At 37.8% G+C, this 26,658-nt stretch overlaps 1 protein-coding gene across 2 annotated transcripts in view; it reads left to right on the forward strand.

The window, feature by feature from the left end:
- Positions 1–26,658, forward strand: part of ctnna2 (catenin (cadherin-associated protein), alpha 2) — a 1,795,296-nt gene that overhangs the window by 1,157,689 nt on the left and 610,949 nt on the right. The gene's annotated exons all lie outside the window — the stretch shown is intronic.

Below are 26,658 nucleotides of genomic sequence, written 5' to 3' on the forward strand. Positions count from 1 at the left end.
AGTCCATTCCTTGTGCAATTAACGAAAAAAGAAGATGATGAAGGAACAGTGAAAGCAATATTTGTTTAGAGCTTAGGCTGTAGCACAGGGCAATTGATCGTGACCAATTGAAATCACTGAAATTGAAAAGGAGAAATATCAGTCAATCAAATAATCCTTTATTTATTTCTTTTTGCTAAAAAACTCATCAAATAGCAGTTCAAACATTTCACAATGCAAAGAACTAAACAATATGTGTTTGAGATTATATCTGCCTTTCATAATTAACATCATCATACAGTATAATCAAAATTAATTAACAGACTTATTCTACAATATGAAAATAATCTACCAGAGATTATGCACATTCTATTTGTAAAGGGAAGGCAAGTGTGAATAAGAATTATTTTCAAGGATTTTAAAGTTCATCACATTTCCCCCTGAAGACAAATAGAAGTATGTCTGCTTGTCTGTCTGTGCCATCATAAAATGAGACTCATGTGCTACCTAGTAAATCAATTAATTAACGTGCATACACATCCTTACACAGGCAGCCAAGCAATCTATCTCACATATCTTGAAGATGTAATAAGAAACCTTGTGGAAACTTGATGGGACTGTATGAAGTCTGCATAAATAGTGATTTGTACCAGGATGCTGGATCTGTTAGGCAGCAGCTTTAAACCCTATGCCTTTGTGACCACCAGGAATAAAATGCAACTGCAATATGTGTAGTGTCCAGCTTCATTGTAGGACCCAATGGTTACAGAAAAGGAGCAGTTCCACTGAGCAAGGGTTGCCGAGAACATATGCAGGGAGGTTTACTTATAGAAGAATCATTAGACTTTGAGCATCTTGAAGGTTTGCCAAGGTCAAGTAGCACAGGCAGGTACTCTGGGGTCTACTATGTTCTGCCACTACAAATCCATGTTATGAAGATATAATCAGAGAATAGGTTCTGTATTGACTGCTTGAAAACCACTTCCTCTCTTTTTGCATTGATGATAATTTCAACAATAGTCCTATGTCACATAATTTCTTCCTGTTACCATCCCATCCTCAGTAATATGTGATGCACCTCGGGGCTCACTGAAGGTCACTCCCACACTCATATGCACAGGCCAAGTCAAAGTCACCAGATGGTATAACACACATCATTGGTATGTCAAAAGTAATTAAAGTACCTGAAGAAAACCAGCACAGGAATTGGGAAACATGCAAACTCCGAACAGATGAGAAACCGAGCTAAGACTTTGTCTTTAGAAGCTATGCGGCAGCGTGCCTCAGTGCCAACCCAGATTTAATTGCAAAGTTCTTTTAAACAAGACAGTCTTTTAAACTAGGAGAAAATGATCGTATGAATATGAATTATAAGCAGTTTTCAAAAGTCTGAAATCAATTAGTCACATTTCACCATTACCCCAACTTCATGTCTTTGTCATTATTATAAAAAGCTTCATAAGGAATACATGTGATAATGTCGTCTGGTTTTAAGGGGAAACAAATATACACAATCAAAAAAGTTTTTAATAATTCTGTTTTTCTTAATTTTATTACAATAAACATAATGATCATAATGGAGGCTAGTAGAATGCCCAGTTTAGATAACATCTTTAAGGAATGAAGTCACAAGCTAAAACATTTGATTCCCTTCACTCATTTTAATGAATTTAGCAACATCAGATACTCCCAGATTTGTAAAATACTGTTATTGAAATATTTTACAGTAAATACTTATGAAAGGATATGTATGGATATCAGACTCTCATAAATTTCCTCTTACAGATGTACACAGAATATACATTTTACAGTATTTATAAGGGAGGTTTAGTGTACTATTCTGTGTGTTTTATATTATAAGAAAATGAACTATATGTATGACATTATACTTCTGCTTCACAGATTTAATTTCTTTTAAGTTTGACTTCCATGCTGGTTATGGTCTGTGTGAAGTTTTCACATTCTCTCTGTGTTTGAGTGCGCTGTCCTTGAGCTTTCTCCCACATTAGAACACACATACAATCTAAACAAGAGCAGGCCATTCATTCATTCCAACAAGGCTCGTCAGTCCTATCCACTTAATTCCTCCAAAATAAAATCAAATCTAGATTTAAAAGTCCTTAAAGTCAAATGTGTCTACAATACTTGGTAGCTTATTCCATATGTCTCTGGTTCTCTGTGTAAAGAAAAACTTCCTAATGTTTGTACGAAATTTACCCTTGTTTCCAACTGTGTCCCCATGTTCTTGATGAATTTATTTTAAACTGAAACTACGTTTAAACACTTCAATCATGTCTCCTCTTAATCTTCTTTTGCTTAAACTGTAAAGGCTCAGCTTTTTTAATCTTTCCTCATAATTCAAACCCCTGTATCCCTGGAATCAGCCTAGTTACTCTTCTCTGGACCTTTTCTAGCGCTGCTATGTCCTTTTTTTAGCCAGGAGACAAAAACTGCACACAGTACTCCAGATGATGACTCACCAGTGAGTTATAAAGCTTGAGCAGAACCTCCTTGGACTTGCAGTTTACACACCATGCTATTTAACCTAAGATAAACTGGTAAATTTAAATTAGTCTAATGTGCGCATTGCTGTGTGCAGAGCTTCACCCTCCCATGAGCTGTCCATAGCTGTGTTGTAGCATGTGGCCAGTGCTGCTGCGATAGACTGTGGCCCCTTACAGCCTTGAAATGAATTAAGCAGGTTGGAGAATGTTATGTTATGTAATATATACTTCTAAATCTTATACTATACAATAAAACATTTTTCAGAAAAAAAAATACATGAACTTATTTTTATTAATGAGAAGGCTGTCTTTATTACAGTTGGGTAGATGCTGCATGGAAGTCATGCTCATTTTTTGTCCCATTTAAAGGCCAGTAACCCTGTAATGAAAACAACAGGTCTAAAAACTGAATGGATCACTATAAGTGAGCAACATACATGCATATACTGTATTAATTTATCTTTGTTGGGGGGGATATTGGTACTTAACAGAATGTAAGGAAAGTACCAATATCATTATTCAATTCGCTACCAGTTAGCAAATCTGAACACAATGGAAAAAAATTGCAACTCTAGTGCTGATTTAACACTTTTAAGTTATTCATCCAGCTAAGTCTACAATTTATGTTTTTTATTTTCAGGTAGACTATTTTTGTCCCCATCATCCCAAACTGGATAAATGGATTTATAAATGAAAGGATGGATTGAATTTGTCTGTGTTTCATTTTCACATAGAATAACCCTGTGTCTCTCTATCAATTCAATTTAGTGATTTGATATTAAGTTTTGTTTTGCCAGGATTAAACACTAGACAGTAATCCATTTCTCAATTGTCAAACTCTTCTAATGTATTTCAGCCTGTCAGGGTCCCAGAGCCTAATCTAGCAGCACTGATGGCCCATTCAGATTTACCAGTCAGCATAATCTTGGATGTAGAGGCAAACATACCAACTCCATATTGAGAGTTGAGTCTTATAGAGGAAGCAGTGCTAACTACTGTGGCACCTTTTTGTGCCATTAAACAATATTGCTTACAGATATATGTAAAGACACTAAACTTATGTCAATGATTTAAAATATGTGTCGCCTGGTTACTGTGTTGCTCATGAAGATCTGATGACTTTTTCCCTTTTTAATATAGATCCAAAAAGAAATGAATGTGGTCCCAGCAAACAAATCATTACTGTATATAGTATCTTCCAAAGCACTCTGTTTACTGTAAATAATACTATTTACAGTAATTAATGTTTGGGTAGGTTGTGCATGGTGGCAGGAGTGGGATTTGAACTTCTGACTGCAATATGCCATATCTAGCTCCTTAGCCCTTAGGACACACCGATTGTCAAAAAATAAATGGTTTTGTCATCTTCAAAACTAAAAATTAAAAAACACTCGCAGATGGCATGCTTTTTGTCCCCTTGTTTTCTTGTGCCCAATCTAGAACACAGAAACATACTCATTTGTTTTCCTGTGGCACCAATGAAGTGTGTCACGTGGTTCACTTGAAACAATCTTTTATATTTTCCTATCATGCATTCTAGGCTATCCGGCAAATGTAATTAATCATCCTTGAAATGCTAATGAAATTGTATCATGCCGCCCAAATAGTTTTGCCAGTGCTGTCACAAATTATTTCTGTCATTCTTCCACGTCGTATATTACTCCAAGCAAAATAAAATAACATTTCAAAAGACCAATTGAAGACCTCCGCAGTAGTTTTGCTTTGGATTCTAATGTGCAGGTACTTGCATGGCCTTTTGTAAAATAAAATTATTAAAGAGACAAAAGAGAGCTGTTTGTATAATTTTAGGCATCCAAATTATGTGACATGCGCCAGAGGGTTAAACTGTGAGATCACACTGCGAAGGAAACATTTGCATAAAAATGAAAAGAGTCTGTTAATAAAATATTTTCTGGCTGTATACCTGAGAGAGATTGGGGGGGATCAAGACAAAGCTCTCATGGAAGAGGAGACTTTATAAATCTGGGCAAAGGAAAAACAAGGAGCATATCTACAGCACGTCTCCAATTGCTGGATGTCTGAACTGAAATGCAATGATTTACCGTAAAGTCTATACATTTAAATCAGAGTGCCTGCTGCTTTCGAAAGAATCAGGAGAATATTCATTAGCACATGGCTAGAAGAGACCTCCATTCTGCTTGACTGTGTTTTGTGAGAGGCTAGCTTTATAATATATTCAGTTAAACTGGGTTTTTAAAAAAGAAGGAGCAGCTGAGTTAATGCGTGTGCAAAAGGGCTCTAAAGCTTTCACACAACCTGCCAGGTATTTTCAAACGGTCTTTGAGTTTATTTTGCTTTTTCCCTCAGTGGCGATTTGGCTGCTCATATTTAACTTCTGTTGTGGATACCGCATTCCCTTTGGCAGTCAGGGCAGCTTGCTTCTGCAATCCTGAACTACTGACGACACTCTTGGAGATGCCTTCCAGAGGCAGGTAGCAGAGTTTTCTGTCCTGGCATCTTTTTTTTTTTTGAATGGATATGAAGGAAAGTACTGTGCCTTTCTGTAAAATAACTCATAAAAATCTATGCTTTTTTTTTTAAAAAAAAGTAGTGACTCGCTAATGTAATCACTGAGACTGAAAAAGAAAACCCAAACTCGCAAATCATTTTTTTTTGGGTGATTTTAACCGTGTTAGTTTTATCTAGGTCCTTCATAAATATCAAAAACAAATAAAATGCCCTACCAGAAATGGAAATATTCTAAAACACTGCTATGAGCTTTAAGGATGCTTATCATGCCTTCTTATATTCCCCTCTTGGTAATTCTGACCTTTTTTTGATTCACCTTATGCAAGCATACAAACAAAAGCTGAAAATTATAAAGTCAGTAAAATGAACAGTTAGAACGTGGACCAGCAATGCAATAGAGGAGCTTCAGGACCTGTACAGACTGGAGTGCCTTCAAAACTGCCACCTCCAATATTGGTCCAATTCTACCCAGCCATCATCGAGTCCATTCTGACCTCATCTATAACTGCCTGGTTTGGTGCTGCCTCTGTTCAGTCTAAGGCCAATCTGTAACACATCATCAAAGAATGCGAAAGGATCATAGGTTGTAATTTACCACACGAGTCCAGGGTAAGGAAGAGGGCTGCAAAGATCATTGCTGATCTGACTCACCCAGGACATCACTTTTTCCAAAGACTTCCCTCAAACAACCTTTCAGTTTACCTGTCAATCTACATCCCCATCCTATGGTCACAACCTTTGGGCAATGACTGAAAGACTAAGATTACAAGTACAAACAGTCAAAATGAGCTATACACTCATTGGAGAATTTCAAAGTAGGGAGCTACCTTGAATCTAGAGATTAAGTTGCAATGGTTTAGCCCAGGGATGGACAATGTCAGTCCTGGAGAGCCGCAGTGGCTACAGGTTTTCATTCCAACCCAACTGCTTAATTATAAACCAATCCTTTCCAATCTCAGACCTTATTTAATTTTATGGCTTGTTAGACTACAATGTAAGGCTCTTATATCGTAGATTTTTTCCTTTCCACGAATATCATCTAAATGATTTGAATCCCAAAACGGATAATTTTCAGTCTGTCACATTTTCTATTAATTGTATTATTAAATCCAACAGTGCATGATGAATACACAGATATGTAAATCGAAACAAGCTAGATGGAGAACTGCTGACTGCTTTGTCACTTACATCTTATTGCTAATAAGGAGCCATTAAAACAGTAAATGCAGCTGTTTAAGATTGAAATAAGCAATTAAGGGTGTGGAACCTTAACAAACAACACCACTAAAATGAAGCATCAAAATGTCACTTAAGGAATAAGTGCTTCATCAGCAGTAATTGACTTCTCATTAAGAAACTGAGTTGGAACAAAAACATGCGGCCACTGGCTCTCCAGGACCGACATTGCCTACCCCTGGTTTAGCCATATAATTAGGTTAGGTAGATGGCATGGCCTACTGAAAGAATACCCAAGGGCAGACCTAGGACACAGTCAATAGATTCTCTCAAATGGCTTTCCATGAGGAGACATGTTGCTACTATGACCCTCACAAAGCTATGCAAAGTGCAAGGGAAATAAAGTGATAAGCTCAGCATTGTTTTTCACATGACCATCTGTGCAGCTCTCTGAGCCAGTCTCTTTGGAATAGTGCTATTTAAATGAAAATAAAATTCAAAATCATCTAATCTGGTGGTAGCTAAGAAAATCTAACTAAGGGTAGAGCGCTTATTTTCATGATTTGCTTCTGACAGTACAGTATAGTACAGTGTATGTTCCCATAATTATAAAATAGAATACACTTTAGGGCACCCATTGCTTAGACTTTTATGAACAGCTCTTCTATTTCCTAAATAAAGAAAACAGATATGAAACATGTTAATTGAAGGATGTTTTTTCTTAACCTTTCCACAAACACTAATTTGAAACACTATTTCTGTTTCTTTAATTCCGACTATGACTATAATGAGCCCAAGCCATTTAAGTACTTGAAGTGTGCTGGTTTGCCGAGAAGCATAAAAGTTTATCGACTTGAGCACGCTATTCTGAAGGGGCAGGTTAGTGTCTCCCAAGGAAATTAGCCTCATCCAACTTAATGACCTCATTAGAGAACCGTTTGCCTACTGTCAGGAGGAGCTGATGTACATTTGAAGCTGTTTTGCACCTACCACTTCTTTCTCCGTGTACTGTAATAAAAAGGGGTTACTTCAATTAATTTTTGATGACAGGATAATTTCTAATTGGATCAAGTGTTATTCCAGAAACCAAAAAAAATCCTTTAATCTTTGGTGTTTAGTGACTGCATAAAAAAGAAAAATCGGGAAGAAATTTTACATACATATTGAATCAAGTCATTTTCAGTCTGCATAAATTAATTGGTCGGAAGATGCCTCTGCCCAATGTGATTATGTAGAATGGCCTATCTATCTATCTATCTATCTATCTATCTATCTATCTATCTATCTATCTATCTATCTATCTATCTATCTATCTATCTATCTTTTTTCTTTCTTTATGGAAAAAAACTTCCTGACCAGAATGCACACCTAGGGAATTGTACACTACAACCCCTATAATAGCTCAGAACCTAACACCACAGTTTGAAGGGCTAGGGGACCAGTGTACAATGAAAGCCTATTTTTACCCTCTTATTATAGTTGTAGCCATGTTGCTTTTATTCACTTATCAAATGGGTTATACCTTTCAGTAATTTAAGTGGAAAGATAGTTCAAGTTAACTGGGAAACATTTTATGTGGATTGAAAATGGAAAATAAAAACATAAGTATTTTTCCATGTCAAAAGTTATTTCTTCGCAATCATGGTACTGTGACCAATAGAGGGTGTTGTAGCATCCCAAACCTCAGACACATCTTCAAGGACTTAAATCCTAGGTTGAAATCAGAGGTTTGTTATAATACATTTGCAAAGTCTTCTTTTTGGAGAAGTACTGAAAGCAGGGATTATAAATCCCTGCAGAACCCATGGAACTCAACAGGGCTTTTCAACAGCAACTCAGTTCCCAGTATGCCCTGCATGTGTCCATTTGGGCACCGAGGCCCAAGAATACAGTCATCTAAAGTCCGAAGTCCTCCTTGATCACTCCATTATGTTGTCCTCTCGACTGAGTAAGGGTCCTTTATCCACCCCTGCCCAGATACCGAAACACTTTACAAATTGTATTATCTAATCTAGCTTCATGAGTTGAGATTCATATCGAATGGCAGTAAGATGCATATTAGTAAAATGTCCACATGTGCTTTATGTCCATGACAATAAATCTGAACTGAAGTGATCACATTCAACAAGCGCTTAGATTTTTGGAAGATCCCAGGCCTCCTGCATGACAATAGTAAGTTCCGAATGCCAATTAACACTCAGCCTTATACACTTACTGTATTGTTTTGCATGCCCACATTAAAATAATGCTGGGGAAATTAAAAGGATAGATTAATAAGATAGAGCTTATCTATGGCGTAAAACATACTGTATTGATCAAATTTTCAAATTAAAGAGCACATACTGAGTCACTATTGATGAGAATATGGTAATGAAAGAACAATTGAGGACAACATTTTTAAGGGGGTAAATGTAATTAGTTATTTTTACTACTTCTTCATGATAGACATTCAGTTTAGAAAACAACTTCATGTGGCAACTTAATAAATGCAATGACTGTGAACAAATAATTTCAAATGTATCCTTTAATATCAATTTTCTATATTCTAGTTGATAAAGGGCCAGTTTCAAGTCTGAATGATTTAATTGGAAAGGGCCCACGGCTTAAGGGTTTTCTAGAGATTGTCACATGATTCTTTTTACAAAGATGTAGATGTAAATGAACTCTTTAACATGAAATTGTAGGCAGTGGACATACAGTATCCAGTGTGTCCCAGTGGGAATGAAGCCTCCAAAACATTTCTCACCTCAGCTATTTGCATATAGATAGTTATTTTATATATTATAACTCTTTGTTTTTTACTTATTCTGTGAATTAAGAAAAATGCATATTTATTTTATAATTGAATGACAAAGAAATGTTATCTGAATTTCAAGCTTCAATAATCTGGGCCAAAATAGAGGAAATGTTTTTTAATACTGAAACATAAGATTAGAAAATTATAGCAGTGTTGTGGTAGTTGTTTGTATTCACCAGATACAGTAGTTCTAACATAATAATTAAGCATAATTGTTTCAATAAATGTAGACTAAAATAAGAGTAGCCAACTGTGGAAAGCTATAATAACAATGTTGATGCCTATGGATGAATTAACACAGAGAAGGCCAAAGGTGTACAGAAAAAATATGACTTTGTTGTAAATTAAAGCACACTTGGAAGGGAGTAACAAATGCAAGAGATTAATAATTCCTGATACATATCTGGGCTTTCCTATATAGGTTAGCTTCCCCATTTGGTTTTTAGAGTCCACTTCCCACCTCAGCAGCAAAAGGAGCATTCAACTCTCTGTCTGAGTGATCCTCCAGCCTTTCTTCCTTCAAGCCTCTGAAAACTCAAGTCCTTTCGCCTACTATTTTAAAACTCTTTGGATAACTGGCTTTAAGTCTTTAAACTCAGAAATAATAAAACAACTGAGGTAACTCCTTTTAATCATTTCTTGGATCTACAGATACCTTCTGGAGGTCCTGGAGCTAATTTAGATCATCCCAGGTATTTCTGCAGCCCCATAGGCTGGCCAAACCTCAGCCAGCCTGTCTTGTAAAATGTGGAGTGAGGGGTCCACATTCAATATTCAGGACCTGTTTTCTACTGTCTAGCAGTCTTGGGGACATCTACTAAATGACCTGTTTCTCCATTTCTGGAGCAAATACTGTATCTATCGGGCTTTTCCTCTGAATATGGTACTTGGCTGTCAATAATGGTATTCTCTTTATTAAGAAGGCACCATGATGTGCATTATTCTTGCTTTCATCTTTCACTAAATACCCTGTGTCACCCCCTTCTATCCTGCAAGACCTGTTCAAACCAGGATTCCCACAGTTCTTTTTATTTAGACATCTTACATCAGTAAATTATTTTAAAACTACTAAGTGAACGGTTTTGTCTTTTTATTTCTTACTTATAGAATTTTAAATGTTCTTAGTAAATTTGATTGCTTCTGATTTTCCTTTGTAAAGAAAGAAATCAGCTTAAGCAATTACTGTAAAATACATTTCTTAATGAATTTCTGTGCTCTTTACTCATACTTGTTCAGTTTACATGTAATTATTTGTAAAGCATTGAGCAAAGCATTCCACCGTGTTATTGTCAGAAAACAGGAAAGGTTTTTAAATGTAGTGTGCTTACGTTCGTTGGTAACAAGCAGTGGTCTAAGGACATGGATAAGGATGACGGTGGGTGCCCGCCCAAAAGGACTGTCTACCTCCAGAATGAATAACCTGTTAAAATAAAGTTAGGCCTTTAGTTGACCTTCTTCACATATTTTTGCCCACCAAAGCATAACTCTCAGTAATATGACTTACTCAAAGTTATTGTCTGCTTTTACATGCATTTTTATTACTATTTAATTATGTATTGTTTTTTGTATCAGTATACTGCTGCTGGATTATGTCAATTTCCCCTTGTGATTAATAAAGTATCTATCTATCTATCTATCTATCTATCTATCTATCTATCTATCTATCTATCTATCTATCTATCTATCTATGTCCAATTATAAAGGTTTATTTCTAATAAAAATGTATGGGAAATTATTTAATTTACAAATTGTATAGTACAAGGACCATAATTATTAAAGCAAGAATAAATTTGTATGTTAAGTATGAATACAGCTTATGTTGGCAGGTGCTCCAGTTGGCTTTATTATATGCATTCAAACTCGGTAAATATTTTTCTTTGTGGTTTTGCATTGAGTAGAAAAGTTCTGATGCATTGGAGAATTATATTCCACTAACAGGAGAGAATAAAGCTCTCCACGGTTCCTGAATAATTGCTTTGCTGCCCTGAAGCCATAAGCACATAGACCTAAATGGTAAACGTAACAAATACCCAAGGGAATGAAGAAATAGTTGTCAAGCATTTTTGACCCATGGCCACCTCTAGACTGGACTTAATGCTTATTAACATTCAGCCGTTTTTTTTTTCCCCTCTGCTTTCCTATTACATTGGTTTTCAAGTTCAAGTTATTGTATGTAAATTTAGTATAGTCATAATACTAAAGGATTACTGCTCAGCTTGTTTCTTTTTCCAGTGGTCCTTTTGCATCGTTGCTTTCTCTGCTCTCTTGATTTTGTTTCCAGCGAGCATTCCCAACAGACTTCTTTCATTTTCTGAATGAACTTTCTTAGACTGTATGACAACCAGCTCTGTAGCTTGAGTTGTGACCTCAAAATGCTTGCTCCCTTCAGGAGATTAAGATGATGCCTTTTTGAAAAATATTAAAAATACAGGAGAGAAGGCCTCTTGGATTCAGTGGGCTTTTCCGTTTTATTTAATATTAGTTAAGGATGGGAAGGTTCAGGCTCCATGTTTTTGTTTTTTTTTTTATCAGAAAACTCCACCACCAACTGTGCGTTTTACTATGTTTGTTCAAGGTCATATGAAATGTATGACAACACTAAAAATGTATTGCATCCATTGGACACTGCCATTTGGGAATTTGCTGTTGATGGTTACTATGCTGTTGTTAGGCAAGGTCAACAGGAAATGTGTGGCACATGACATTACCAGGTCAAAGGTGTAAAAGGTCTGCATCATACACTTCCGGGTTAATACACTTCTTGACAGACACCACTTACAAAGACTGGTCAGTACATTTTTTCTGGCATAATATTCTCTGCGTTTGTTTCTCTTACTATGAATATTGGCTTAGTGTTTGGAATTACATGTCACGGTTTATTGAGTTTTTTGGAATTGAACTTGGCCTTGCCTTTTGACTATGTCTCATGTCCTTAATTAAAAAAAATTAAACAAATAAAAATTGATTTGGGTAACAGGACAGTGACAACCCATGAGACTTTCCACACAGCAGCACATCAATATTTAAGAATGGCTAAAACAGAGATTTACTGCATGGGGATCTTCAGATTTTTAGAATGGTGCCAAAAGAATAAGGATTTTGTAGAGATGTAAAGTGTTTAGATTTGATTGACATAAACTGTGGCAGGATAAAGAAGTGCTGAAATTGTTATATTATGGTAATTTAATGATTCTATCTTAATAAGTTGTAAAATTATTATTCTCATTAAGGTTTTTATGAACCTCATATATAACTTGTATGACTTGGCTCCCTACTCCTGACATAATCACTTTCTCCTCTCCTCAGCCTCTGCCTCAGATTAGTGCGAATATATCACTCCTGCAAGTGAACTATGATACATAGCACAATGAGAGAAGACACAAAATCAACCGGAATTTTCAGGCAAATCATAGAAAAAACTGTTACGTAGTTCTTTCTATATATATATAGATAGATAGATAGATAGATAGATAGATTAAGTATCCCTAATCTGAAATGTCCACCAGAAGTATTTTTCATTTCAGATGTTTTTGGATTGTGGAATATTTACATATACGTAGAGAGAGATCTTTACTACTTTGACGGTCCAGGTTTGCTCTTCCCTCCCTAGTGCTTCCAGGAGCCTCTTCAACCCATCAATAGTCATAGACCGAAATCAGCCGGGCAGAAGAAGAAACATATATTCATCAAAGGTTTGATGCATAAGTGACAGTGCTTTTATTAAAAATTGAACAAATGAAATTGCAAAAAGTGCAGTGATTCAAAGAGTTTGGTCTCGAGCTAGCGGGAACTACAGAAGCCACCATCCTCCCCCCTGAACCCTATCTTAGCTACCTCAAGTGGCATTAGCCAGACTACTCTGAGTCAGTTATCTTTCTGTCTTTGCTTTCCATCCCCTGGTGTACCTTGAATCCCTGGGGAGGACTCCACCACTATCATACCTGCTCCATAAAGAATAATCAGCAGCGACGATACACCCCTAGAGCACTAAACCTTTATTCCTCTGCAGGGCTAACAAGTGCACTTCCTCTCGCTCACTCACTGGCTAGCTTGTCCTTCTTCACCACCTGATATTGCTCTCTGTTTCTCTCTGTTTCTTTTTTGTTTCTCTTTCTCTGAGCCTTCCCTCTCTGCCGTGCAGGCATGATTGGGCCCAGTTGTGATGTGCTGCCTACTCCGAAGTGTGAATGAGGTACCTGACTGATCCACTTACTTTTGCATGTGAGTGCACAATAAGCCAAGCACCCCAACCAACCTTGGAATGATGCGTAATCACACACACCCACACCCAGTCCAAGCCTGCATGCTCTGGGTCCTGATTATTTATTTAAAAACTGTACTGCACCAAGGACCTCTTATCACAGGTACACTCTTCCTCAAGTAGGGAAATGCAGCCAAATTAGCTAAATGACAACTACTGTAGAACACAGAACATGAGAAAAATGGCAAACGAGAGGACACCATTCAGTCCAGCAGCTTATGTGTATAGTAATTCATATCACTGAGCTGGTATTGTAAAGTGTTTCAACATGGAAAACGTGATAAACCTCAAAAGTGATGAGCAGAGACTATTTACTCTATTACTATATTCATCATTTCACTGGGGTTTTGAGATCCAAAAACAACCACAGGATAAGTGGCCCTTGCTGGTCTCATCAACACCTTTTTCAGCAGAAGCCCAGGCTCTCCTGGTTGGTCTCCCATCCAAGTGCTGGCCGAGCCCAAACATGCTTATCTTCTGGTGGATTACCTTGTTCTGAAGAGCAGGCAGTACAGCTGTTGGCGTATTGTATATTAAGTCTTCATCTTACTTAATGTGCCAAATTTAATAATAATAATAATAATAATAATGCATTTTATTGATATAGCACCTTTCCCATGCTTAATGTGTTTCCCCAATCCTTTAATTAACCAAATCTATCCTTTTCTTAATGTTGTGGAGAGCCGTGTCCTCTTCTTGTAGGGCTGCCTAACTAAGCAGAGATCGACTATATTTATTGATACAACAAGCATTGACAAAAACACAAAATAAATTGCTTGAAAACAAACAAAACAAATGTTAATTATTTTGAGTTTAGCTTTCCTGTGAAAATGACAAATATGTATGTATAAGAAAATATCAGTATACTCCTACAGACTTTTCTAGATAAATGGGGCTTTGCTATAGTAGTTGACCATTAGCTTTGCTTAGAGTCATTTTTTCTTTATGTTTTGTGTGGTGGCAATCATTGGATTGCAAAGAGCAAATCAGCTATTATAGAAATCTTGTATGATAGCAAAGCAGAACAGTGGTTTGATGTTATATTTTTATAGTGCTAAGTTTAAAAAAATAAAGCAACTCCTTTCTCGAACACAAGTTGACAGTGTCAAGGAAATGAAGCAGAGAATGGACTTGTTCATCTTCAGCTGAGATTCAAACCACAGCTCAACTCTTTGCTTAAAGCATGTTTTGTAAGAATATGAAACATTGTGTAGCCCTTGAGCAGTATTCATTGAAAACAGCCAGCTTTGAAGCACTCCTGTCAATTATAAGCATTTTTCAGGATAAGCGACAGACAAAGCCTTGATCGGAATTTTAATTAGAATATCAACATTCACATACATTTATGTAGCTGAATTTCTTGGTTGCATTTTCAAACAATATTGTGCCTTAGTATTTAAAATAAATAAATAAAGGAATGACTAGAAACAAAAGGTTTTATCAGAGAAAGAACGAGGATCAAGTTGGATCACTAAAGGCACCCCTAAGCCTGCACCAAAACCACAGCCTTTTGTGGTATTGCTGTCGTACTGGTCACACGGAATTTATTTCAGCTCCTAATGATGTTTGAAGGCCATATTTTAAGATACACACTGGCTTGTGGCCATTTAAATAGTCACAGAAAATGTACACTTTTGGGTAATTGGAAGACTGCAATTGGCAAGAGCACCGAAGCTTGTCAAACTAATACTTGCAGTGTCAATGTTAGTACTCTCATATCACAGAAAAGTGGATCACTTTAGAAATCTTCAAGATTGCATTGTGAAGCTCCCATCCTTGGCAGTTAAAATCCTTGTGTCGGTTTTTAAGCGTCTACATGAACTCCAGTAATTGATGGCCAGAGTTGCCTCATTTGCATTACCTTGATGATCAGGTTGCTGCGTTTGTTTCTGTGTTTTATTTTTTTACTGCTCCAGGGAGACTTGTGATGAAAGTAGACAATAAATAAGTCTTGTGTGTGAAATGCTTTGATTGGACAGAAACAGTTTATATTTATTTTGCCAACATTCTGGTTTTGAAAAAGCTAACCTTTTAAATAAAGAAGTATTAATCAGTCAATTTTTTATTAATCTCAGGCTGACATCCTCTATGTAAATAGCAGGTGGCTTTTAAGTATGGTTGCAGTTGTCTGTTTGGCCTAGCAGGTAAAGGATGGACTCTTCACAAAGCTGTTGTTTCAAACCTTAATTCTGATTGATTCCATGACCCTAAAAATGACCTTCTGTTGTAAACCATTGTACTCTGTATCCATAAAAAGCTATGGGACGATGTTGACTGCGGAGAGGTCCATCTGTCCATCCATTATCTAAATTGTATAATCCCAATTTGAAGCTTGTCAGGTGCAAACAGAAACCATCACTGCACAGGGTGACAGTCCATCACTGGGTGCACCACTAAACACAGAAAGAATATGACAGAGCAGACAAAACAGTCCAAATTGAGCTATAAACAAGATTTGTTGTTGGCTCAGATAATCTGAAGTTATGAGTCCAGCTCATCATCATCATTATCATCATCATCTGCCTGTAGTCAGAAATCAAATATAATACATTTATAACAACATGATGTTTCTTAGCAAATATCTTAAAAGTAAATACAGATTTTTTTCATTAATAGGTCGGAGGTCCTGAACAAGTTATTCAAAGCAGTCACAGCCTAACAAGGTGAATTAATTCAAAAAGCTTTGATAAGAAATTTGCTTGAAGAAATCAGTCCGGTGATCAGCTTAGTGCAATATAAAAACTATAAAAGCTTAGTAAAAATGAACTGCCAATAACAGGAATATTCATATACCAAAGAGTATATATGGATAATTCAGTTACACCAGCCCATAATAACACTGCATTGTTTTACCCTTCTTAGAGAGCTCATTTTATAGGAAACAGGTTAATTCATTAACTTCATTAAGTCCAGCAGGCGAAACAGTGTTCAATGCAAAAGTTCAAAAGTCACTGCATTAGTGTTTTACTTTAAAGGCTTATAATGTAACTGGAATTGTTTTAAAGGGCAAACCTTTCTCTGGTGCACTCTCATTTCCCGGTGCTCCGGGCCTTGAGTTGACTTTAAATTTCCAGGTCTCCAGGGCATTTTCTGTGCTGCCCATGCCCTATTTCTTGCTGAAGAGTCCCAGATTTCTTAAGGGGTCATGCCTCTACTCGCTCATGTCAGACTGTAAAATTTTACAAAGTCTCTTGGTATTTCTACAAGGCCATGCAGTTTTCACATCCAGAACACACACACCTACAGCACATACAGGTTGATTATAGACTCTTGGTGGTTACATCTACAATCCTATGTCACCTCACTGGCACCTTTGCCTCCACCAGTTTCTTCAACCTTCTGTTTTCAGGTGGATTCATTAGTAGCAGCTACTAAAATTCATTTATTTCCAAACCTGGCTATCTTAGTGCATGTTCCTTGCCTTCAGTTAGTCTTTTCTTAATGCAGTGATAATTCTTTTAGTGTTCAAAAAGAGTCATTCTTTCATTCATTTATTTTCTGAACCAACTATTCCCATACAGGGTATAGAAGACAAAGACGGATCCCAGTGATCATCGATCCATGCATAATTTTATTCATGCATCCATCTACAAACTCACATTTTTATAAAACAGGTTTACAGGATTGACATCAATCAAAAGAATTTTATTTAATACATGGTTAAATTTACATACTAACTCGGACAAAGATCAAAAAGATTGAAAAAGACTGATAACTTTGACCAAACTTTCTGTCTGTGGTATTGAGCATGCCAGTGAAAGCACAAACAAGTTTTAATCCTAAATCTGTTCAACTGGGTTTAGTAGCCTTCATGCATTTTGAATTAAAAAAATAAATTAAAGTAAGGTGCCTTGATGGCCATGAAAATAAACAAATAATAGACAAGAAATTAAGGAAAAACTAATAGAACTGTATAAAGTAACATGTGTGGGAAACCTATCTACTGTACATAAAAGTGAATTAAGTTGGTGGGTTGAAAGGGAAGGAATAACTAAGCACACACCTCTTTCATGAGCATTAGGCTGCTGCATAGCTCATACATCTAAAGTGGACTGTGATGATTATGGTAATGTAGTTTGGCAACTGTTAAGAGTGCTTGTCTCTTTGGCTAATAATAACAGGAGGGTGGTATGGGTAAAGACCTGGTTAAGGGTTGATAGCCCGTATTTCAAAGTGTATAGTTAGACTTCCGCAAACCAATAGGTGTTAACCTAGACCTTCCAGAGATTACCGGTGGAGTCTTTAGTCTTGTTATCGGGAACAAGTAATATTGCAGACACCAAGAGAGCCTGGCCTTTTCAACACTTTTACAATCAAGGAATCTGTTCTGTGGGACCACTGGCTAAGGGATTCTCCTCAGCTGCAAAGGCCAGTGACCATCAGGTTACAAAGACGCAAAGAAACTTTTACATCACAAAGAGTAACAGAATTCTCAGCCCCTTACAAAAAAGATGGCAACACCATGCTAAGGTCTTTCCATTCCCCTCTCTTCTATATGAACCTCTGGATGGTTACAACCATGTGCAGCATGTACACTCAGGTGGACCGCCAGAAGTAGCTTTAATTGAAATGCAACAGGACTTTCTGAAAGCATTGATTACCACAGAAGTGGCATCAGAAATTGATCTTATGGTGGTTGAAGGAAGAAGGGTTGATTAAACCAAAAGCAGTTTGGGGTGCCAACATGGCCCTCCCTGATTTGTAACTGTTCTTTTAAAGAAAAACACACAATGGTGTGAAAATAATAACAAAGCAACTTCCACGTAAGTCAGCAGGTTTGTCACACACAATTTTGTAAAGAGGTTCTTGCTCTGAATTGTGTCCTTGGTCAAAGATGCCTCCATTTGGGCAGTTGTCCTTTTAAAGACCTGCTACCATAAGGGGGAGGATCAATTGCCCTCATTGGGCATTTTTTTCTGGGCTTCTGGAAAGAACATGACAAGGCTGTTAGCGGCAGCATCCCCTTTCAGCCCTGTGTGGTACTACATATCTGGGAAGAGCTTGGAAGGTCATCATCAGACATGCATCGGTGACAACAAGAAGGAAAGCAAGCAAGCTTTATCTGTCCCCAGAGGGAAATTTGGCTTTTTACAGAAACTAGATAGATAGATAGATAGATAGATAGATAGATAGATAGATAGATAGATAGATAGATAGATAGATAGATAGATAGATAGACTTCTAATTTTCCAGGGTCCCTTGGAGCTTAACATTTGGAGGTGAGTTGGAGCAAAAACTCAACTGGCAGGGAGGCTATGCAGCTGAGGTTTTGATGAAAGAGATGGAGAATGAGTTTGGGAGGTGTTAGTTGTTGCATTGTTTTGAATAATGTGCAAACAGCTCTTCAGATTACTGTGTAGGCACTCGATGAGTATCTTGATAATTTGGACTGGAACCATAGTAGAGTTTTATTTCCTGTTTCAAAAAAATGTACTACATTAATTTCGATAAACCCCCTAATCACTCAGTTGTGTTTTCATTGTAAAATCTGTTATTTTTTTTTATAAAGAATTGTTTTTGATAATTTTTTTTTCACGTTAGAGAGACATAGATGTACTTTGTCAGCATACAATATATAAAAATATGGGAGTAAAAGCTCATTAAAGTTTCAATTAAACACTGGATACAAACTAATCTCAAGCATTAAACAACAAACAAAATATAAATCCAGGGAACACAGAGTTCTGAATTAAAAGGAAAACTCTAGAAGAAAACCATAAACAAATAGCGTAATCTTTGATACAGCATATCATCAAAAGCACCTGGGCAGACAAGTTGAACTGAGAGAGAGTGTTCGAATGCCAGTGGATGTTATATGCCACCCTGAACACTATTTGGAAAGTATGATATATATAATCTTCATTTGGATCTTGATCTTTGTTTGTCTGTGAATAAATGAGAAGAAGAAGCACTAGATGGTAGTAGAGAGACAGCTAAAACATAGGCATTGCATTAAGAATCTCCTCCAGGCTTATACTACTGAAGACTGTAGTACTCCAGTCACACCTCAAAACACAGACATTCAAACTAAACAATTTTTTGTGCTTTAAATTAACTAAAGAGATCTTCATTTAGATATTGATCTTTGTTTGTCCGTGAATTCCACGCATGCGTAGACCACCTTCCAGTTTAGTACGTTGTTGTTACTCACGGATGTCAACAATGTGCCGGAATAATGAAAGGGGTGGTGGACAGTGTTACGCTGGTTAGCTCCTGAGGCCTGGTTAGAGAATGAGATTGCCGAAGATAAAAGGTAATGCCTACGTAACATATGAATGAAAGAAAGAAAGTGGGTAAAATGAATGACAACGTAACAGCACATTCCGGAAATTATTATTGTTATGTTGTAGCTGGTAAGTGCTGCGCGTCTCACAGTTGTACCGTGGCTTGCTCACATGTCAGTGAAGTGATCCCTATTTATGCTTTAAACAGCCTGGATACCTATGTGTCCCCCTTTTATAACCATTGCTCTGCATATATTGCCTTACTCTTTGGATTGCCACAAAGCAACCTGCGAGATTGGAGAAAGGTTGAGAAGACATCGTGAGAGGAAACGATAGCGTCGTGAAAACGAGACGGACTGTGAAAGGACTGAAGCAGAAATGCTCCTACACCACCACATCATTACTATTTGGACAGTGATTCTTAGTAGGCCGTTCCTATCGAATCAATGTCCAAGGGTTTTCTTTTGTAATTTTGTTCCCCTTATAAAAAATCATAAAGCTCTGCAACGAAGGGCCCAGTTCATGACTGGCAGCCGCGTTTAAACAGGGAGCCCTTCACTACTTTAACATGCGCAATGTCGTTGGGTGCACATGGCTGGTATATATATATTTATATATATATATATATAAATATATATATAGTGTTAGATAGGGGGAGCTATCGCTCCCTTGAACCCCTGTCCACAACACCAGGTAAAAGTCCACTAATCGAATTTATTAAATTGCCACAGTGCACAAAGCACCCTCTCCTCCACTATACTCATATAATAAACAATAATTACAATAATATAATCCTCCACACTCCCACCCTCCTACCACCCAGCTCAGCTCACCATCTGGGAGCTCCCACAATCCTTTTATATTCCCTGACCCGGAAGTGTTCCCAATCCCCAGTCCATGTGATCTTGTATCACTTCCGGGTCAGGTTAAAAGTCCTTTTCTTCACCCCGGAAGCATGTTGCTCTTCCTGTGACGCACTTCTGGGTTATAGGGCTCAAAGGAATCTTCAGTCCTCCCTGCAGCTCCCTCTTGCGGCCCCTGTGGTATCCAGCAGGGTCTTGTATAAAAACTACATAGTCCATGACGCCCTGCTGGTGTTCGGGGCACCTCCATACTGCAGGGAGGGCTCCATCTGGTGGCCTGGGGGTATTGGCCAGCCAAAGATCACAATATATATATATATATATATATATATATAGTCTATATGTCTATATACAGTATTATAGTCACTAATTCCTCTTAAACCCAAAATAGTTTTTAAGGTCTGATTAATCTAAAGTGTTAACATTTTTTTTATTATAAATAGAGTTGATCAAGTGTATGCAGCAAAGAATTTCAGTCTTAGTTATTGTGCAGGTTAAACAGGAAGCTTATTTCTGTAAGAATAACAGATACTTCACAAGTCTAGATACGCACTGTACTTTAAGGATGTGTTAATAATATAAATAATTTCTTTAGGTATTAGGGTTGAAAAGACCTTCACCTTTTCAGTTATTGATCCCTGATCTTTTCCCTACCATTATACAAAACATCCTAATGATATATTTTATGATTGAGCACCATCCTAAGTTGCTTAATGGGAAAAGAAAATGAGGGAGTTAATGCAACTAAGACCAAAACCAAATCAAATTTTAAAATGCAGCTTCGTGTATCGTAGGTGAGGATGAGGCAAATATTTTAATGTAGATTAAGGTTCTTGATATTTGAAATGAAGAAAGGAATACAAAAAATATTTCGATGGGAGTATAGCAGAGCTTTTATTTTTTTTTAATACCCACTGGTAGAAATTTGCCTCCAAAACCTGAGCTGGTAATGAAGTTTTCCTGTGTTGCTGTAAAGCACATTAGACGCTTGTGAATGACCGGCTTTGCCACTTCCATTCATCCTCGCAGTGCAGTTAAACTAAAATAGCTTCACTTGCTTTTGCTATTTAAAGATATTGAAGTAGAAGGTTATAGCAAAATGATTTACAGATAGTAATTGCATTTCCAGGGCTTAGCCATTCCCCTAAATGAGATCACGCATTTAATCTATAATGGGGCTTAGCACAACAATGTCAATATTTGCATCCTCGCTCGCCGAGAATTCAAATGCCGCAGCAATAGCCGCTCCTATTACAGCTCCCACTTTTTTGCACATCAAATATATTTGCAACTTCTGCAGGTTTCGTTGACTTAGTCATTTGAAAATATGCCGAAGCTTGTGTGCAAACATCTCCTTTTGCTCAGTGAAAAGCTGAAAGCAAACCTTGAGGTGGCGATAAAAGTGCAGATGCTTGTTTTCTCTACAGTAGTAAGTGAAAACTTGCATAAGCCATATGCCACCTTCAGATAAAAAGGATGTGGAAATAGTTCAGAATTTGGATTCAAAGAATGACAGCTTTCTTTTAATTGATACGTATGCTGCAAAAAAAAAAAATGCTCTCTGCCTATTTCTTAGCTTTCCTTTCCTTTACTCAATTTACATTGACCTTAAATGGATTTAAAATAAATAGGAAGCCATAGACAGCATGGTGGCATAGTGATTAAAGCTCCAGAGTCATATGTTTTAATCCTAAGTGTGTCCATATTCTTCACTGTGCCTGCACAGGTTTTTCCTGGGTGTTTTAGATGAACTGCTAACTCTAAATTGTCTCCAAATACCATGGGGTTTTCACTCAACCCCAGATTGATTTCTACCTTCTTCTTCTTTCGGCTGCTCCTGTTAGGGGTTGCCACAGCAGATCATCTTTTTCCGTATCTTTCTATCCTCTGCATCTTGTTCTGTTACACCCATCACCTGCATGTCCCCCCCTTCACTTAGGTCTCCTCTTTCCTCTTCCCTGGCAGCTCTATCCTTAACATCCTTCTCCCAATATACTCAGCATCTCTCCTCTGCACATGTCCAAACCAACACAATCTTGCCTCTCTGACTTAGTCTCCCAACTGTCCAACTTGAGCTGACCCTCTAATGTACTCATTTCTAATCCTATCCATCCTTGTCATGTCCAGTGCAAATCTTAGCATCTTTAACTCTGTTACCTCCAGCTCTGTCTCCTGCTTTCTGGTCAGTGCCACCGTCTCCAACCAATATAACATAGCTGGTCTCACTACCATCCTGTAGACCTTCCCTTTCACTCTTGCTGATACCCGTCTGTCACAAATTACTCCTGACACTCTTCTCCACCCATTCCACCCTGCCTGCACTCTCTTTTTCACCTCTCTTCCACAATCCCTGTTACTCTGTACTGTTGATCCCAAGTATTTAAACTCATCCACCTTCGCCAGTTCTACTCCTTGCATCCACACCATTACATGGTGACCTCCCTCTCAATGATTCCTAACTATTACCCAAAATTGTTGAAGAATGACCCCAAAGTCGATTAAGCAGCTTTAATTATGGATGGGTAGATAGTTAATACCACAATGTTACATAACAGAAGGTTTGAAATATCATAATACATTTTTATTTTTTTTTGTTATGGCTGTTCTGTGAAGAAATATCAAGACACTACATAAGCAAATGATATGTGCACCACCTAACACCTGACAAGCTCAGCAGGCTTTAAAAACAGATATTAAAATCATCAGATCCACACAGCTTAGTTTCCCCTGCCAGAGTTAGAAATCATTACCTACTTCCATTTGGTCTACCCAAACAGTGGACAGATTGCAGTGAGACAGCAGTGCACACTACCACACCTCTGACTGCCATTGCTTCTACCTGGGTGATCCTGCCCAGGCTGGATCAGTCTTCTCGTCACACTTACTTTCTTCTACTTCATCAGCGACAGCAACAAATTGATGGTTTGTCCAATAATTACTGTCGCACAAAAAACTTGCAGGCAAGAGAAGAAGCACAATTGTAAGCCTTGTCGTAACATTAATTAAAATCACCTGTCAGAGCCCTGGGAGCGTTGAGAAACTATAACTGAAAGGGTGAATGTTTCTTCTATTTACTGCTGTCAACACTCTAATTTGAAAAACTGTATTACTGTCTCCACAGTTCTGCTGATGACTTAGAAATGAACAACTCATTTTATAAAAGTGAGAGGGTTACACAAGTAATGAGAACAAGATTTGAGGAAAACAAATCTTTAATGGTGGTTTTACGATTTTCTGTTGTCTGATGACATTGTGTCACAGTGTTTAGCACAATATGACTGGCTTTAAGCCAACCTCTATAACAGTGTGTAAATATCACCTGCTTAAGAACCGAGAGATACAAGTACAGGTAGGTTGTGATAGTTAGAGCTCTATATGATCTTGAGGTGGATTGTACATGTTACTTCTTTACATAGAGTGAATTCCCTGGGACGTAGTTAAGCACCACTTTATCATATGGTGCATCTAGATATATCAATGCAGACCCACAGTGGGGGTACCAGATCTGTTGACCAGGGTGCAACTCCACAGAGACTGCCTGGAACAGAGCTGGGGCTGGTGTTCACATTTTTTAAGATCATTTATGAGCGTCAATAGAATAGAGGAAAGTGAGTATACATTGTGTAAAGCTTAATGAAAGCACACAGATTAGTTACATTACAGCAACAGTGGTAGGCAGCTGACCTGTGATTTTTTTTGTTGACGTCCCCCTGTAGTGTTTTTGGAATGGGTGCCAATCAGGTATCCTTTTTTGTCAATTGCAGTGTCACACAGATAGTTGCACATCCTTCAACCAGGAAGCCTGGCTCTGGCATTTGCACAGAGGTGTCAATTTCTCTTTTGGCGTCAGAGTCTGCAAATGTGCATCAGGCAAACATCCAGACAAAAGCCTCTTCTCTTTCTTTCCTTCTTTCTTTTGATGTTTGCTTTGACAGACAGCTGTTGGGCAATCCATTTACCTTAGCGTACTTGAGCGCCTTTCACATCTCATTGTGCGATTGCTCATTCACAAAACATTGGCCACCGATGGCTCCCTCGTTTTTCTCATAATGTTATGGGTAATTTGTCATAAACACTTCAGATAATGCAATCAGCTGAATGTAGTATGAACATGCGCCCCATTCACTGGGGACCTGCATCCAGTGGATAATACATCTCTGTGTTTCATCTTACCTTCGTACCAATATGATTGAATTTTTCATTAAAATTCCAATGCCAGGCCTTATCTAATATTGAAACATTTTACTCTGTGCTTTAAAATAAGCAATAAAGCAACAGGGAGTGTGCTAAAATGAAAGCTACTGAGTATAAGTGTCAGTACTTTGCCGGAGGGCACAGATGAACTCCAGTATAGACATTGTAAGACTCCCAGTAATTTCCTTTCAACTCCTCTTTTCTGATATGAGCCAGTCCGGATGCTTCTAAAGGAACAACTAAAGACTCTACCCACTCCTCTACCCTAAGCAAAGAATATTCTGTGCAACCCATAGTCATCAGATGATCGCAGAGTTCATGGTGGTGCTGGAAAATTAATGACGTCAATGCCGGGCTGTCATCCTCATGCAAAGAAGGGCTGAATTTTCACCATCGAGCAATGCAGGCAGTGAAACTAACCAAGTAACCTGTTTGCGCAAAGCTGTCATTGCACTGGCAGCCACTGAAAGGCGGTCTCTAATAGTAATGAAGTGCCTGGCATTTGCCTGACATATCTGTGATGGAGTATTATGTAAGCGGAAAGAGAAGAAGTAGATGAATGCTTTTGGATGTGCCGACTTAAAAACATTGATAAGTGATACTTTCAGATTTCTCATTAGCTTACCAGCTTGAGGTACATTGCACTCCCTTTAGATCCGCTGATAGAGTCCTGAGGGAGCTGAAGGCGTTGTGGAGGCAGCACAGAGACTGTCGAGCAAAAAAATATCTGACTGAACAAATGGAGCAATTTTATAGCAGTAGCCAATGGACTTGTAACAAAGAAGAACCACATGGGTATCCAGTCTCGTCTTGTTCAGTCTGTACATGGGGATTGATTTTTATTGTTTCTGGCCTAGCAGATAATCTGCCTGGCTTTGTGTCGCCTTGCCGTGCAGGTCCATCAAAATTTTACAATCTGTTCTCTGTACTTCTGTCATGTTAGCGCCACATTGTCACTAGGAGTTAGTATATGCTGCCATTTCAGCTAAGAATACACAGAAGGCCTTCTAATCAATGATTTTTCCAAGAATGCAGATTAGTAAACTTGAAATATGCACTGCTGTCTGCAAACTTTGAGCAAGCCATCCATTCCAGCAGCATACTGCTGTTATCAGGATAAAGGTGGAATAACAAAGGCTGGAAGGTAGAAATCATTAGTTTGTTTTAATTCTTGCATGTTCTTGTGTCTGAGAATCAAGAAAGCTGGCCACTGCTTAGGGATTCATTTGATGATATGGAGGTCCAGCCATGCCTGTGGGCGTGTTGCCCCACAAATGCCTACTGTTTTAAAGATTGAGTAGTTATAGCTATGGACAGGTCGCACATAGTAGCAGAGCATGTGTTGAACATTCTAAACTATGCAAGCATTTTATTTGCTAGACTTCAGTGAGATATCTACTAGAAGTAAAGATTTCTTTTTTTCATTTTCTTTTCTTTTCTCTCTTCCCTGCCATTGTTCTTGAGAGCAACCTGACAGTGCAGCTACCCCGTGGGGTTTTGTTAGGTTTACTCCTGCCAATATGTCATATTTAGGGTTATTGCCACCCCAGCCCTTGACTTCCACACTTTCACCTGTAAGCTCCACGCTTGCCCTTATATTCAGCATTACCTTACTTGCTTTGTGATCACAAAAAAGAGCCTTCTTATTTTGTTCCTTTAACCTCATATCACATTTTGTGACTCTGTCCAACAATTTTTAGTCATGGACTTACAAAGCTTATGTAAATGAAGAAAGACTGAGGCAGTTAGCTGTATGCTTCCCTGAAATCGGTCACCTAATGTGACATGTCATTATTCCCACTAACTACTCTGTGATTCGTCCTGATTAAATCAAACAGGTTTAGTCTTTGTTGCAGGGTTATGCTCGTGTGCATGAGTGCTGACAGCCAATAATGCTCTGTTTCCGATGGGAGTGTTAGCTCCGTGGAAATATGTTCTTTTATATTGCGGCGTTTTAATAAACCTTTATTTAAATAAGTATAAATTATAACGGCGATATCCCTCTTTTCGGCGATAGGCGGCGACAAAGTCACAGAAAAGACAGAATATACTTAGCTTATTTAATGCGGCTTACGTTGCTTTACAATGACAGGGAAGACCAGTCACATTTCATTATAAACCCGGGGATTAGGTCGTATAGAAATGGCTTTTTTCTGTGACAACGGAGGTG

The sequence above is a fragment of the Polypterus senegalus genome, chromosome 4 (assembly GCF_016835505.1).
Source record: "Polypterus senegalus isolate Bchr_013 chromosome 4, ASM1683550v1, whole genome shotgun sequence".
Classification (NCBI taxonomy): Eukaryota; Metazoa; Chordata; class Cladistia; order Polypteriformes; family Polypteridae; genus Polypterus; species Polypterus senegalus.